Source organism: Zerene cesonia, chromosome 24 (assembly GCF_012273895.1).
Source record: "Zerene cesonia ecotype Mississippi chromosome 24, Zerene_cesonia_1.1, whole genome shotgun sequence".
Taxonomy (NCBI): Eukaryota; Metazoa; Arthropoda; class Insecta; order Lepidoptera; family Pieridae; genus Zerene; species Zerene cesonia.
The window spans coordinates 1995718-2008526 of NC_052125.1; the positions used below are offsets into that span (position 1 = coordinate 1995718).

The 12809-nt window shown below is 34.9% G+C and overlaps 1 protein-coding gene across 2 annotated transcripts in view; it reads left to right on the top strand.

Moving 5' to 3' along the window:
- The first annotated feature begins 1708 nt into the window (after positions 1–1708).
- LOC119836429 (R3H domain-containing protein 2) overlaps positions 1709–12809 on the top strand; it is a 54771-nt gene continuing 43670 nt past the window's right edge. For both annotated transcript variants that reach the window (XM_038361745.1, XM_038361746.1), the window contains exon 1: positions 1709–2108. The gene's annotated coding sequence lies outside the window, so the exon portion shown is untranslated. The remainder of the gene's footprint in view (positions 2109–12809) is intronic.

The following is a 12809-nucleotide window of genomic DNA, read 5'->3' on the forward strand; positions in this document are numbered from 1 at the left end:
GTTTACAATAAACCAGCAGCATTCAGAATAATATGTGAATAAAATTGTTGTCACAAAATAATAGATCCATAAACAAAAAAAAAACGATTTTTTGTCTATGATGAAGAGTATCAAAAAAATGTCAACTTGAATTAAATTTTTCAGTCGGAAAATGGTAATAACAATATGTTATTTAATGCTAAATAATAAATTATTTATTTTACGAAGCGCTACAAGCCCTTATAACTTAGAAGAGAATAAAAAAATTTGAATATTTAATAAATATTTTTTGTTTAGTAACTTGTTTAACTATAGCGTAAATCGTTGAGTAAAGATATATTTCATAGAAATTACAAAATTTACTCATTGGTTCCCTATGTAATCTACAATTATAACTCTACGTTAGATAATACATTTGTCAGATAATTTTACAATTTAACTTCTATGATATTATTAAATAACTAGCTGTTGTTTCTAATGGTGAAAGAATTTTTGAAATCAATCCAGCCGTTCACGCGTGATAGCTTGACCAACGGTAATAGGGATTAATTGTTTTATGTTTTTTATATATATAGATAAATTATTGTCTTACAAACTGCCGTGGCCGTGGAAATTCCCATCAGTGCATGAGATGTTTTACCCCGATAAAAGTAGCCTGTGTCACTCTCTAGCCTCCAAGCCATAGATTATACACTACTAGGTGCGCCCCGCAGTTTCACCCGCGTAAGTCCGTATCCCGTAGGAACATCGGTATAAGAAGTAGCCTATATGTTATTCCAGCTGTCCAGCTGTCTACGTACCAAATTTCATTACAATCGGTTCTGTAGTTTTTGCGTGAAAGAGCAACAAACGCACACATCCTTACAAACTTTCGCATTTATAATATTAGTAGGATATACAGCTACTTCTACTTATCTCCAGACACACAAATAGTATCATACAATCTCTACTGCAACGTTAAAGAACGACAAATAAATACACTTTTGCAATTATTATATTAGTAAGGATAATATTTTATTTCTCAGATTTGATTATCCTCACACTGGCCGTCAGGTATCTGTATGATGTCATCAATACCTGCATTAGGGGTCTAGTCGCTTATGAAAATTTTATGGAAGTGACCTTATAACTAGTTGGATAAAAAGAGTTACGTTTTTTCTTTATTCACGCAATACTATCGAAGGAATTGTTATGTAGTTTTAATAATTAATTAGAGTACTATGCTCCAAAAAGACGGATAATCTATCGATTTTCATTGGCTTAGTTAGATTAATTTTCATTAAATAACAGAAAACCTACGTTGAACCTTCATTATTACAACAAACTTATAACATACATAATATGTTTTACTATTACAATAATATGTAAGATTAAAAGATAGGTTAAAGATAAGTAAATAAAGATAGGTCGCTACTGTTAAAAGTTTTATAATAATTTCAAATATGAAGTCAATTTCCTTGTTCATTTTGTGGTTACGAATAAAAGAGATATAATGTATACAATGTTCGGTATATTATAAAAAACATAAATTAGGAAAATGAACCAATTTACTGTTATTGAGGATAATGTCATCTGTTGTTGCACTGAGTCAATTAAAAGGCGCCATCTTGTATTCAGTAGACGAACTTGTAAGATTTACTCAAAACATTTTTTACAAACTTATCAAATTGCGATACTAGATGTCGCGCCTAAAATTGCAAGCTATCGCGGTGCGCATGTCAAAAATACAATATGTCTAATGTCATTCACATCATTTTATTTTGTGAAATCCTGAAAACGAGTTTAATTTGTGAAAATACATTTAGGTTGTGGCCACGGGCATGTGCGTGTCTTACTCTCGGACCGATGTGTTGTTTGTCTAGAATATAAGTGGTTACCCGTTGTGTTTACATGATATTCGAAATTAACTTTTAGCAATATTATTATTCTCTGAGGTTTTTCTCAGTTTTTCTTCATCTAGTGTTCAAATTACTCGGACTGCAGTTTTTACCTCTACTTAATGTAGGGACATAATGTGATCTGTACTACATTAGTGTTAAGTGGTCGATTATCTATTTTGGACACGATTTTGGTCTAAATTTACATCAGAGAGTGCTTCATGTATATTGAAAAGCAGACGGACAAATTGCGTAAGTAGTTAAATATTTTTAATTTGTTTTACGACGTTTATTAGCATGAAATGTGGGTAACACGGTGTTGTTTTAGTAAAGGCTATAAATCAAAACCACGCAAAAATATTTCAAACATAAAATCTAAATGTTAGTATATAAAATCAATGGCTATAAAGTAGTAACTGTATAATAATAAATTACACAATTAAGATCAGAAACCACAACGTATCGTAATTTTTTTTTATATTAATTAATTTTCCTTTAATTTTCTATATATTAATTTCTATTTAAAACAAAAATATTGAAAAACGCACTATTAACTTGCTATGAATTGTGTGTATGTGGAAAGAAAATTTTTCAATAATAAAGCATCAGATTTTTGCATGAGAAGAGCAATCTTATAAACATAAATTAGTACAATTGTATTTCTTCAAAATGTAACTTGAAACAAAATTATCAGGAAATCCCATATAATTTATGCATTTCTGAATATCATATATTTTAGTGAATTGTTAATTATATAAAAAAAAAAACAAAAAGTACCTTTTAACGAGGGACTTAATTAAAAATCCAAAATGCACTTACATCAAGACTTCAGATGTAAGTGTACAATGTTTAATTAATATGTTTAGGTAATCTTATAATCACATCACAATAATTACACTTCACACTAATATGATAAATGTTTGTCTGTCAGTCACGCTGTAACTACTGAATGGATTTTGATCAAATTTGGTAAGCAGACAGCCTATGCGCGAAGTAGGGTGAAAGGACTTTTTAATCTGATTACATGTTGTAATAGATATGAATTGTATAATTATCAATATTATATATTTTCATAATATATCTTTACACCACTTATAATATACTTACTTGTGCTGTCTGCTTTGCCCACAAAGTCAAAGAAAAAGTGGTGTTAGTTGCTCATACCAGACTCTTGGGTTTTCTTTGATAAAAACTATACTTTGTCTTTTCTCCAATTTCATCCAAATCTGTCCAGTAGCTCCTAAGATAAGTTGTTTAAATAAACTCTAGCTTTATATAGATTTTTAATTACCCTCAAGCACTCAAATAAATTCCTACTACATTTATTATCAAAGCAGCATACTATGAATGTTTATTGAATTAAATAATGTAAACAAACAACTATACAATTTATGTTTATAATAACTGTAAATAGAAAACATAATGTAATATGATGCATAGAGCCATTAATTAGCGAATAAGTTAAAAACAAGCTGAACAAATGATCATAATTGAACTATATTATTTACCAAAATAAAACCTCAGTTAGTTCTAGCTTTTCACATGTTTTAACTGTAAAATAGAGATTAAATATAGTGTACTTAATTTTTGTAAACAATGAGATCAATATTATAGTTTTCTATCCATTTGTATAAATAGAAGTTGTATCGCCAAACATGTTGCTAAGCGTAAACCTAGAGATCGGCTCGACCATTTCAGCAATTTTTTTGTTAACTCATGATAAGTTCTCATTGAGAGAAAAATGTACCATGGGTGAAATCGGCACACACTGCTAGTTATAATTATATGTATGTCTGTATTATCTAGGTATTTAGATTTTGTGTAATATGTGTATAATAATAATTACATAATGATTCATAAGAATCCACACATTTTCCTCCCGCTGCATATATAATTATGTCTGTTTTCCAGTTCTCGTGTTGTTGATAATAATGTTTTTTCCTACTTTATTTTAATAAGTGTCTATCCTTAGTGTCGGTTATGGTAAAGTGAGGTATGTATGTAACTTTAACTGCAGTCTAGTCACTATCAGGAGGGTGGTGGATTCCACCTTGCCGTTCTTATTCCGCGCTTTGTGCCCGCTTGGGCTGTCGCCGAGGGGGTCCCGGACGAATCATAACCAGCCCCCGTGGCCCCTTCACTAAAGCGACGGCTCGATGGAACACAGTGAGGTTTTGCTCGGTAGGAATCCGACATAACCCACGGCGTTTCCCCCCGGTGGCCATGGGTATCTACGCAAAATTTCCCCACTTGAAAAAAAAAAATGGTGTAGCACTCTAAAATGTTAGTTCCGGGTATCGAGATTTGCGCGTTCAAAAATTAATTTTATGTGCACACTAGCTTTTCGCCCGCGGCTTCGCCCGCGTATAATTCCCTTATATCGCGCGACATGGTAAGGAGTATTTTCTTCCCATTAAAAAGTATGGTTTGTTATTTCCCACGTTTAGCTCCATCTTGATACCAAGTTTCATCAAAATCGGTTTGACAATAACGAACTTTCATACAAACTTTCATCCCCTCTTTCAACCCTTTCTACCCTTTTTTCGCGATAAAAAGTATCCTATGTCCTTTCCCAAGTTCAGTTGTATCTTCATACCAAATTTTATCAAAATCCGTTCAGTGGTTTAGGCGTGAAAGCGTAACAGACAGACAGACAGACAGAGTTACTTTCGCATTTATAATATTAGTAGGGAATAGTAGGGAATAGTAGGGAATAGTAGGGATTATACATGTCAGCAGTGGTACAGTCGGTGAAGGAAATGATTGGAGCTTTGAACACTTGTGTGTCTTAATAATATTATAAGACAAATAAGATACTTTAAAAACTGAATTGTGACTTACACTAATCTCTTCTCTTTACTTATACATAAAACTAGCTGCGCCCCGCGGTTTCACACGCGCAAGTCCGTATCCCGTAGGAATATCGGGATAAAAAGTTGCCTATATGTTATTCCAGTTGTCCAGCTGTCTACGTACCAATTTTCATTGCAATCGGTTCAGTAGTTTTTGCGTGAAAGAGCGACAAACACACACACACACACACATCCTTACCAACTTTCGCATTTATAATATTAGTAGGATAGTAGGATAGGATAAGTAAGATTCTCGTGTCACAATGTTAGTTACTCTACTCTGAAATGGCATTACCGATTCTCGTGAAATTTTATGTGCCTAAAGGTAGGTCTGAAAATCGGCCAACATCTATTTTTCATACCCCTAAATAGTAAGAGTAAGGCAGAACACCATTAGCCGAGCGCAGCTAATCTACACTAATACTAACTAATAAACTGTTCCTTCAGACTGTCGAAAACTAACAAATCTTTCCTCAGTAACTCAGTTCGATTTTATAACAAACTAACTAAAGATATAATAAATTTACCAGAACACAAATTTAGAAAACATATAAAATGTACTCTCATTTCTAAAGCCTACTATAAAATTGACGAATTTGTTAATGATATGAATATTGAATGGAAATTTTAATAATTAATTGTGAATTGTATTTTATTTATTTTTAAGGTTATTATTATTTTTAAGTAATGTTTTTGAAATATAATTCGTCAATACAACATGACGTTCGTAAGTGCCCCTTGGGGGTTTAAATCGAAATAAATAATTTTGACTTTGACTTTGACTAATAATATAAAGAGGAAGAATTTGTATTTTTGTTTGTTTGTAATGGATAAACTCAAAAACTGCTGGATCGATTTAAAAATTCTTTCACCACTAGAAAGCTGCAACTTCGCTGAGTGACATAGGCTATATATGTACCACGGGCGAAGCCGGGACGAACTGCTAGTAAATTCAAAAATGGAGTGTTCTTAAATTATAATATTTCTTTACTTGTTTAAATTATTTTTTAACATCAAATTGAAACTGGTTAATTTACTTAATATTTGGTTTAAAAAATAGGTCAATTAAATTAACAAATAGCAGTATAGTTATTTACCATTAGATAATTGACCACCGACCACGTGATCTCATTAGAGCTGTTAGCGGTTTTTTATTATTCTGCTATCAAAATTAATGGATACACTACATTCGTTTATAGTACGATTAATCCATGTTTGAATCCCACTATCTTATTAATCCTACTAATATTATAAATGCGAAAGTTTGTGAGTATGTGTGTGTGTTTGTTGCTCTTTCACGCGAAACCTACTGAACCGATTGCAATGAAATTTAGTACGTAGACAGCTGGAAAACTCGAACAACATATAGGTAGGCAACTTTTTATCTCGATATTCCTACGGGATACGGACTTATGCGGGTGAAACCGCGGAGCGCAGCTAATTATATGTATATATCGATAAGCATATTAATTAAAAGACCGGAGTTCTCGTTAAAAGCTTATCGTAACGCTACGTATTATATATGTATGTGGGACGTAGTTCCATGCTAAACGTATCGTTGACCTAATACCTACAACGCAAAGCATCGAAATTTTCCCCGAAAAATGCCCACGGCTAAATCGCCACTGCGCCATATCGTGACCATCGCAGATTCACAAGAACGATAAATGGGGTATTGTGTGAAAAAAAAAAAAATCGTTTATTCCGATGACTGTTGTGGTGTGTGGTGATGACGTGACGTGAGCAGGTTGTGGGGTTGGATGAATCACGGTGAAGCGAACGGCCGTGACATTATTACCCTGCTCAGTTTATTGTTTTCACCCTCTCCGACCTTGCGTTTGAGGTGAGACGCCTCGCCTGAGACGATACTGAGCTCGAACATATAGTTATGTATTCAATTAGGCTTCTGCTAGAGGTGCTTTTGAATCGTCATGATGCAGTGTTAACATTTACCACTGGTACACTGGAAAGCAGATTCTACAGAAAAGAGACGACGAGAAACTCTGTAGTTGCGCCTTGCAAAAAATGCCAATATTCTATTTCACTTTTATATAATACTAGCTGCGCCCCGCGGTTTACCCGCGTAAGTCCGTATCCCGTAGGAATATCGCGATAAAAAGTTGCCTGTATGTTATTCCAGTAGTCCAGCTGTCTACGTTCCAAATTTCATTGCAATCGGTTCAGTAGGTTTTCCGAAAGAGCAACAAACGCACACACATCCTTACAAACTTTCGCATTTATAATATTACTACCTGCGCCCCGCGGTTTCACCCGCGCAAATCAGTATCCCGTAGGAATATCGGGATAAACAGATGCCTATATGTTATTCCAGTTGACCAGCTGTCTACGTACCAAATTTCATTGCAATCGGTTCAGTAGGTTTTGCGTGAAAGAGCAACAAACGCACACGGATAAGGATAAGGATGTCCTCACAAACTTTCGCATTTATAATAAGTAGGATTAGTAGGATAGTAAGATATGTATATATCATAATATAGAGGATGTTAGTTAACCCTGCTGGAACTGTGGACACCAAATATTTTCGAGTTAAAGCCCAAAATCAACTTGGATATTCTTTGAAATTTTTGCTTTGCAAGTCCCCAATGGAAGTAAGAAAGATGAAAACAAAAACCTAGACCTTAATGGAGTGACACATGAAGGCTAGAAGATTCTAACATTCTTTAGTTGGATATAAGGTTTCTGATTATCTATGAGCCATAGGCTCTGATATCTGTTAAGAATCCGATAAGAATTTGTAAATTGTCTACTAGCTTTTGCCCGCGGCTTTGCACGCGTTATTTCGGAGTGGTTTAAGAATGTTGTTATACATACAAACCTCTTGAATCTCTCTATCTATCACCACACCATCAATCCGTTGTATAGTTTTAAGGATTTAAGCATACATAGGGACAGAGAAAGCGACTTTGTTTTTACTATGTACTGATTCACTCTCCTAAGGCTCGATTGTTTAATCAAATTGGTTAAGATTTAGTCCTTTGTCATTTTGCAGGTGACATTTTTATAATCTTGTGTCATACTTCATTGACTGGATAATCTGCCTTAGTCATCGATTGTTTTAAAAAAATGTTACACTGCATTGAAAAGTATGTCATTATAGATAGATAGATAGATAAAAGTTTATTAAAATAACACTTTAAATACATGACAATTACAAAATAAGACGATTGATTACACAAAGAAAAATTAACATAGAGAGGAAAATAAAAGGACGGAAATTAATGATTTAGGTATAAAAAGTCTATGCAACCGCAACAAAAATAAGCTCCATTGCTCAACCAACACTTGGTCTTAATATTGACAAATCAAAAGCACTCCTAATGCCATTAACAAAGCAATGTTTGTAATTTTTATACGTAAACATTTATCATATTTTCTCGCCTAACACTTTGAGATCAGACGTCACTCTGTTTACGACATAATGCATCAGCGCGTGCGTGTTTAGCGAACGGTACATTAACTGGAAATAGCTGCTCTGTACTAACATTAATTATATATCGCTTTTATAACGCTGGTGGTGCACTGGGCGGCGTGGTTCTTGCTATGTACTAAATCTTTGTCAAATTTACCTATAGAAAAATATGTCTTTAGAACATTAAATGTTAAATGGCTATATATAGCTGTTCTAAATCATTTAACCAATTATCATCATCAGTCCATATATGTCTATGTCTACATTCCGAGGGCACGGGTCTCTTGAGGGGGTTACCTCCATCATCGTTAAAGATTTCATGATGTTTTCTTTCATTATTTCGAGTAGAAATCTATTTATTTCGAAAACGCTCGCCTGGTCTTGAAGCACCGACTATTCGATTTAAGACCGAGGTTCTCACCGGCGCCTTCGCCACCGCTGCTTCTTTGTAAATAAATATTTGAATGTTATGATTAGAATTAATGTTATAAACAGCGCCCTGTGCATACAAAGCTTTACTCGTAAATGCTAATTTTACGGCTGATTCTAAATCTTGGTGTTTTATCTGGAGATAAGTCAGGCGGAAGTTTTTGAGCTGACAATCGAAGCTTTGTAGTTCAATTGCCGATATATCAAGATCACTGGCGGCTTAATCTATCTAGATTTGAAAGCGCTAATTATATAACTGGATCGACGGTCTAGATTTTTATTTAACACCCTTTTATTCTTGAACCACATTACAGAAATGATCATGGTATAATGGATAGGTGATATAAAGGATATATAGTATAATAGAGATAAAATTTCTTGATTTGTTTTCGAAGATTCAATACTTTCGAGTTGGAGACAAATTGTAACTAAATAGCATCAAATTGGTAGCAATAAATAGTCATACAAATTGGTTTAGCCGTTCTTGACTTATCCAAGTGAGTGTGAATAACGTGTGGATTCAAGAAAAGTAACTATCTTTATTTATTTACTTAGTGTTGTTGTTGTCACACGTCCGAAATGAACCATAGACAAGTTGAAATGGGAAAATGACGATGTCAAAACAATAAAATGAAAGCGAAATAGCAATCGTTGGCCGAACGTGCGTCAAACATATTCTGTCAGGTCTTGTCCATCCTACTCCGTCTCTGGTATGACATGGTTTATTTAAAAATCGTTGGTTATTGAAGTTTTTTGGCCTGCATTATTGTTTCAGCTTTTGCATTATTTGTTGGCAAGCAAACGGATCGATGTGTGTTCGCTTTCTATAATCACCAATATATGAAAATGAAGACATGTTATGAAACATTTCAAAGCTATTTTTACTAAAAATTCCTATAGCATTTTAAAGCAAAACCATTATATATATAAGACAGCGCCTTCACCCTCAAGCTTTCAGATGGAAGTCGTCTCTTCGAATTTAAAAAAAATTCCAATCAAAGAATCGAACAGATGGTAAATCACCATAACGTTTAAAATTTCTCATTTTCACATACAGTTTCTGCATCGTAACAAATGGCATTACCTAATCACCAGCAATTCCTGAATACAGAGACAAAGATGCCGTGATGCCGCACGTACGCATCCGAACCGCCGTACCGAGTCGTATTAATATCATCCTTGTTTATTTACGTTTTCGCAAAGCATTATTGTGTCGTTTGGCTCCTCGATGCTTTGTTTTACCGCCAATAGTCCCGCGCACGCACTAGCGAATATTAGCCGGCATATTGGCGCGTGACGTCACTGACGCGTCAATGTCAATGCCGTTAGGGTATGCTGTATGGTTGGTATGCTGGCATGTCGATGTGTGGATTACCGGTTTTCTCCACGAGCGGTGCATGAGGTGATACTAGGCTATGTTAAAATGCATAATTTGTAACCAAATTTGAAGGTTTCGAATGGGGTGTGACTTCTGCAGGGTTGTCGATCTTCGATGGCGTCCATAAAGCGTAATTCTACTTAATATTATAAATGCGAAAGTTTGTAACGATGTGTGTGTGTGTTTGTTGCTCTTTCACGCAAAAACTACTGAACCGATTGCAATGAAATTTGGTACGTAGATAGCTGGACAACTGGAATAACATGAAGGATACTTTTTATCCCGATATTCCTAACGGATATGGACTTATTAACTTATGTGACTTATTAAGCTAGTATTGCATAAATGTATAGCTCGATTGACATATTAGTTAGCGCTTTGCGTATCAGCTACGGCAAATGTCGATAAGCTCGTCGCATCGCCGTGTAAACATCGAAACTAATGAGTGAAACGCTATCTATCGACGGGGTGGTGGGCGGTAAAAATGTTTGCTCGATGAATTGGCCGGTACATTATTATGAATATAAGAGTTGCACTGTCGTTGTAAATGCGCTAAGCTTTCATACAATTTGTTGTGTTCTTTGAATCCATGTCATGGACGCTGATTATTTCGACTCGATACATTTTGCTTTGCTACTCCGCCACCAGTGCTATACTTATTCATGATATAATATAAAGTGAAGTCCCGTGTCCCCTAGTGGGGTATGGGGCAGATGATGTACATCGGTTTCACTGATCGATTTTCTTTACGGACAAGTAGGTGATCAGCCTTCTGTGTCCTGCCAGACCGAGACATTTTTTTTTGTGCGTCCCCACTGGGAATTGAACCCAGGACCCCTCGGTTCTACGCTCACGCGTTAACCACTGTACCGCGGAGGGGGTCAATATAATATAACGCTCATCTAAAACGTAGTATCTAGTAGATAATGTATGTAACATTACTAGTACAACTTTCTTATAAGTTATGGTCAGGGTATCGGTCAGTTAACATGAACAATAAAGGAAATATGTAAATACAATTCGTCAACAGCGTGTATAATTAGCTATACACCCAAGCAACATTTTATCAGAAAGTTGTGAACCCTAAAACTTGTGTTTGATTTTACGCGAGTATTATACATTTAGAAGTTAAAAACTTTTTAACGGATTTTAAACGCGATTTATTCATTATATTATTAACCCGACGTTTCGAACACTTTACAGCGAGCGTGGTCACGGGGTGTCTCCCCGTATGAATAAATCGCGTTTAAAATCCGTTAAAAAGTTTTTAATTTCTAAACCCTAAAACTATTAAAAAAAAAATTACTATTATAAAGTTATTATATTATAGACTAAAGACCAAGGTTTAAAAAACTGCTTCAATGTATATTGCAGTGTAGGGAAGATGAGTCTATTAGTTTTTCATTGAACGAAAGTAATTAACGCTGCGTTTTTCAATTATAAAATTGTTATTGCTGTTGACATCATCGACTCACCTACGGAATATAGAATAATGAGTAAAAAAACTTTACATACACGTGCCGAGGATTAATCGCGAGCTTTCGTTTTTCTTCCTATGTTTGCATAGTATATTTTATTAATTTAATTTATTTAATTTATCGAATGTGGGAGTCGAGTACGCTTCGGGCACGAATTGGGCCAGCTCGCACCGGGGAAGTACCACACTACCACAGTAAACCGGCGTGAAATAATAGCTTGCTATTGTGTTTCGTACGGTGAGTGGGGAAACCGGAGGCCCATATCCTTTTCCTTACCCTTCCCAGTCCTTTCCTTGACTTATCGTATTTAAGTTGGGAAGAGGGAAATCTTTCCGGTGTTTCCGTAGTCATATGACAGTTGCTAGGGGTCCGCCCCGGCTTCGCCCGCGGTACATATATAGCCCACGCACGTGTATATAATACGATGAGCGGTCATTTTAATAAAAATGTTTGAATAAATAATACAATATATAGATTTTATAGTTATACTAGCTGCACCCGGCAAACGCTGTTCTGCCTTACTCTTATCATTTAGGGGTATGAAAAATAGATGTTGGCCGATTCTCATAGATACCGGATAAGCACAAAAAATTTCATCAAAATCGGTGAAGCCGTTTCGGAGGAGTATGGCAACGAAAACTGTGACACGAGAATTTTATATATATAGATAATACTTGCTACGCCCCGCGGTTTCACCCGCGTAAGTCCATATCCCGTAGGAATTTCGGGATAAAAAGTTGCTTATATATTATTCCAGTTGTCCAGCTGTCTACGTACCATATTTCATTGCAATCGGTTCATTAGTTTTTGCGTGAAAGAGCAACAAACGCACACACATCCTTACAAACTTTCTCATTTATAATATTAGTAGGAAGGATATTAGTAAGATAAGATAGGTTGAAGAAGATTTGTTTTGTTATTTTTCTGTATCTTGTACCGATCTTTTGTTATACCCATGTTTGTATAGTAGCTTCTGGAATCACGTACATAACCGCTGGTGAAAGAATTTTTCAAATCGGACCATTCGGTCCTGAGATTAGTGGGTTCAAACAAACTCCTCAGCTTTATATTATGAGTATAGATATTACCCATCTTCATGTTTATATATACCTATGCCTTATATAATTGAGTTTTCAGGATGGGCACTGTTTCGGAGCGGAAAGCTTTCCGATGCCATTTACATTAGTCATTAATGTATTTACAATTATATCGTAATTGTTTGATTCGTTTACATTATCGAAATTATATAAATAAATATTCATATTAATATTTGTTATATTTATTAAAATTTCATTTCGAATATATACTATATATGTAGATGAGCTTGCGTCATCATGGTGTGATGTAAGTGCTGGTGTTCCGCAAGGCGGAGTCCTGTCTCCATTA